At 34.9% G+C, this 4898-nt stretch overlaps 1 pseudogene; it reads right to left on the bottom strand.

Annotated features, from left to right (window-relative positions):
• Positions 1-2345: 2345 nt before the first annotated feature.
• LOC148130452 (E3 SUMO-protein ligase KIAA1586 pseudogene) lies at positions 2346-3761 on the bottom strand (annotated as a pseudogene).
• Between the last annotated feature and the right edge of the window lie 1137 nt (positions 3762-4898).

The following is a 4898-nucleotide window of genomic DNA, read 5'->3' as shown; positions in this document are numbered from 1 at the left end:
AAATATTTCTGGACTTTCTCAATTGTGCTGAATTGAATGGAGGTTCTTATGGTTGGTGTTGCTTTTGGCAAGTGAATTTATAGTATAAATGAATTTACGTTTACGCTTGATTCATTTTTGCAAATGACCCTGCAGAAGCATGGGGCCACAGAGCCATCTCTGTTTTTGAGCTCTCGGCCAATGCGGGAAATGTCAAGTATTTCATCAGGGGAGATGCTTGATGCTTGATAATCACTGTTGATGTTTCGGACAGTTGTGATGTCATCATTGTCATTGAGGTCCTCTAGACCAGGGATCCCCAACCTTTCGACGCCGCGGCCTGGTTCCGGCGTCAGCTGGCGCCGCGGCCGGTTCGCGTCAGCTGGGCGCCGCCATCTTTTTTGACGAAAAATCACTTCCGGTTACGTCACCAGAAGTGATTTTTCGTCCAAAAATGGCGGCGCCAGCGCGTCTGGTGAGCTTTTTCGGGTAGAAATGGCTTTCTACCCGAAAAGCTCACCAAGAGCGCTGGCGCCGCCATCTTTTTGACGAAAAATTGCTTTTTTACCAAAAAGATGGCGGCGCCCAGCAACCAGCGGCCCGGTAAGGCTTGTTCCGCCGGCACCGGTCCGCGGATCCGCGGACGCGGTTGGGGACCCCTGCTCTAGACCATATAAGATGGCATTTGGACGTTTCCGTTCACGCACAGCAGTTTCTCTGATGAGGATTGGGATATCATTATTTGTCTGATTTATGTTTTTTGTGGATTGGGTTGTGGATTGGGTTGTGGTTGTTGGGTAGAGATGCAGTTTGTAGCTATAGGATGTTCAGGTTTTTGCATTGTCTTTTTTTTCAAGGTTGGATAATCTTTCTTTTAAAGCATCCAGTGATGCTACTATGGTGTCAAGGGATGTTATTCGTATTTCTATGGTATCAACTATTTCAAATAGATCCAGTTTGGGTCTGCATGATTTGCAGAGATATGGAAACTCATTGGATGATTCTAGGTATTGAATCATTTATATTATATTAATTATATTATATTATATTAATTATATTATATATATTATTATTATATTATTATATTAATTATATTATATTATTATATTAATTATATTATTATGTTATGTTATGTTATATTAATTATATTAATTATATTATATTATATTATTATATTATATTATATTATATTATATTATATTATATTATATTATATTATATTATATTATATTATATTATATTATATTATATTACATTACATTACATTATTATTATATTATATTATATTATTAATATAATAATTTAGGCTGTCTCATCTTCTAATGATCATTCTCCAATTTTAGCTGATTGTGCAATTGCAGCCTTGCCATATCTGCAGATGATGTAGTAATTTTGTCAATTTTGCATAGGAATAAAAGAACATTGAATGAATTGGCATCCTGTTGCCTAAAAAAATAACTTTATTGCTTTGGTTTGTGGTTAAAATGGATCCCCTATTGGTTTTCATATTTAAATCACCATTTCAAATCAACTTGGTTAATAAGAGCTCATAGCAAACTCAAGTCCTTAGTTGTCTCTTTGAAAAGCCTCTGCCCACTAGGCTTTAAAAATGTCAGTAGTCATCTAAAGAAATATATCTGGTATATTGATTTTCAAACCAGTATCTGATTTTCAAGTCTAGTATCTCATCTCACAGTTCATAGATTTTTCTCAAATGGGCATCTTATCTCTCCTCAATTTTAATTCTGAAGTTTCGTTGGGCCTTCACCTTGACTAATTTGGATACACTACCCTCTACAGTCCTATGAAGGCAGTATAAAACATTCCTTTCCAGGATTGTTTTTCCCATGTGGGAATAGCTCTGTGGAATCCCTAAGTCACAAGCTATTTTGTGCCTTTCTTTATAGGGAATTTCAGAAGACATTCACCTAATCATTTAAAAAAACTACCCTGGTCAAGAATGCAATGCTTATCTGTGACCTGTAACCAGGTGTGGGATTCAAATTTCTTAACAACCGGTTCTGTGGGTGTGGCCTAATTTGTGGGTGTGACTTGGTGATCATGTGACTGGGTGTGTGTGGTTTGGTGATCACGTGACCAGCCGGGGAGTGGCTTGGTGATCACATGACCAGCTGGGCATGGTTTGGTGATCACGAGACTGGTTGGACGCGGCCAACTCAACATCACTTCTTTGCCCTAATGACTTTAAGTATGAAAAAATATATACCAAAACAAAAGGTAGTTTATTATGTCATGTCTTTAATGCTTAAATAATAAAAAGGTACACAAAACTATATTGTTACAATATTTTAAAATATTAATAAAAAACTATTACATAACAAAACTTTACAAAAAAACAATAAAACTTATTTAAAGTACTGCAAGATTGCTTTTTTATTAGCGTCCTCAGTTACAGTTTTCTTTTGTTTAACACGAGCATCATCAGCTCTCTGATGTGTCCATAACCATTTCATTACTATAGAAAGAGGATCCAATTCTTGCAGTGGTAAGCCAATTAGATTGATCGTCAGGAGGTTTGTTATATTGGAAACTATTAGGCAACTTCTGCCCTCTGAATATATTATGTTCATGTGCAAGAAGCCCCTTTCCGCCTCTACTGAACTATCTGCAATAGTTCTAATATCTCTAGCCTTTTTAATGCTGCAAGGAATTTTATATTTTTCTGAATCTTTTAATACATTTTCTATAAAATCACGATAATCATTAATATTGATTTCATAATTGAAAATTTCACCAAATGTAACCAATTGTTCTTCAGCTGCTCTCCACGGAACCACCACTTCTTCAATGTTCCAATAATCTGGCTCCAAATAATTTATAAATTTTAATTTATCAGTTTTTAAATTGGCAGTCTGTTTTTAAATGTTCGCAATCCATCAATCTTTTCTTCAAATTAGTTACAATGCTTTCTATAAATCTTTCACTGGGAAGTCCCACAAATTGATGATTTTGTATAAAATTTATATTATTAAAGGTTTTTGAAGTAATTAATCCATCAACCTTTTTTTTTCATATGCACCCTTTTCTTTTATAAGCATTTCAAATGATTTAATTGATCTTACCACAAGTTTTTCAGCCTTTATAATGTTTATGTTTCTCACTTGCAATGCATTAGAAAGAAGTGATATTTCATTTAGGACATCAATCATCAAAGACAAATCAGTGAGAAAATATCTGCTTTCAAGACAGGTAGCCATACCAGAGTATTTTTTATTTGAACAGAAAAACTGATGTAGCGCTTGAAAAGCCCGCCACACAGCTAGGGTTGGTCTTAAACTACAGGCAGCCCATCTTGGTCCTAAAACTCTACCAATTTTTGTAATTTCAATCTCAGCTTGTTTGGAAATTTTGTTAAGTTCAATTAGGTTCTCATTCGATTGCTGGAAAATAGAATATATTTTATCAATAAAGATTTGAAAATGATTTATTTGCTTTATTTCCCTAATAGAATCATGTAAAACAAGTTGCAGACAATGGTTTAAGCAGTGCCATATTATAATGTTTGGAAAGTCTTTGGCTATCATAGTGCTTATCCCAGATTTTCTCCCAAGCATAACACTGGCTCCATCAGAGCAGAATCCAATTAAATGTTTTTCTAGATTGTTCTTATTAAACCCAACTTTATTCAAACTTTCCATAACTGAACAACATATTGTCTCTGCATCTTGTTTTTCCAATTCTAGTTCAAGGAAAATTGTTGGTGAGAAAACTGGGTCCTCAACTTTTAAGTACAGTATAATAACTGGTTTGGAAGATATCATTGAGGCTTCATCAATTATCAAACAGATTTTGCAAGTTTTTTCAATAATTTTGCTAAATAAATGTTTCCTAATGTCTTTTACAATGAAATCTACTATTGCAAATGCAGTTTTACGTGAATGCAACCCTGTTCCCAAATCTAAACCATTTTCAATTTGCAATTCAATCAGATCTTCTACGTATGAAAATGTTATGCACGTTTGTGCCAGACTGTACACTGTAGTAAACACTCTATATGTACTACCCAAATATTTCTCGGTCAACCTCTCCAGTCCTTTGCTTATCACAACCTGCTCACATTGCTTCAACTTCTCTGTACAAATGTTGTGAGCTTTAGATGAGAAATGTCCCTTCAATTTCTTTCTGAGAGAAGCTTGCTGTACTTTTTAAATCTTTCCTGATGATTCAGTTTGGAAATTCTTCCATTCCTTTGCTCTGTGGACACTTTTTTCTTTGGTCAAAATTTCAAAATTTTCTGCAATGCTTGCAACCTAATTTTTTCTGGGAAACTTCCAGTCTATCATATTTTCCCCTAAAATTATTGTACTGCTGCAGTGTCCAGCAGTCAGGAAGATTCCTTTCAATGTTCAACGCAGTTCTTCCAGTACTTGATAATGTGCTGCTGCTGCTTTCCCCTGGTTGCAGTGTGGATGATTTGCTGCTGCTGCTTTCCCCAGACTCCAATGGTTGTGGTTGTGACTCTTTTGGATCTCCTTTTTTTTTCTTGCTGAAGAAAGCAGCCAAACTCATTTGCCTTTCTATCTTGGTAATATATTGCAAATAAAATTCAACAATGTAGTGGTTTGGACTTTGTTATTGTAAGTTGAGTGGTAAAGGCAGTGGCAAGAAAAGAAAGAGGGCGAGGAGTGGAGATCAGTAATATTCAGTTACTTTTAAGAGTCTCTGACACTATAGCTAGTTAGTATTTAAAAGATGTTATGAAAAAGGAACAAGTTTCAGTAGACAAGACTGAGACAGAACTGAAAATGGATTTGAAAATGACAGTCTATAAAAAAGATGTTGCACTGTGCATATAGAAGAATGGCTGATATTTTAATAATTACAATTGATTAATTGAAAAAGAAACATTAAAATGGAAATACTATTAACAAACCAAAGGCGTTTGTTATTTTGTGCCA

This window comes from Notechis scutatus, chromosome 5 (assembly GCF_049901735.1).
Source record: "Notechis scutatus isolate UNSWTSFEM ecotype Mainland chromosome 5, rNotScu1.2, whole genome shotgun sequence".
Classification (NCBI taxonomy): domain Eukaryota; kingdom Metazoa; phylum Chordata; class Lepidosauria; order Squamata; family Elapidae; genus Notechis; species Notechis scutatus.
The sequence above is the reverse complement of the archived record's forward strand: the minus strand, read 5'-3'. Positions and strand labels throughout refer to the sequence as shown.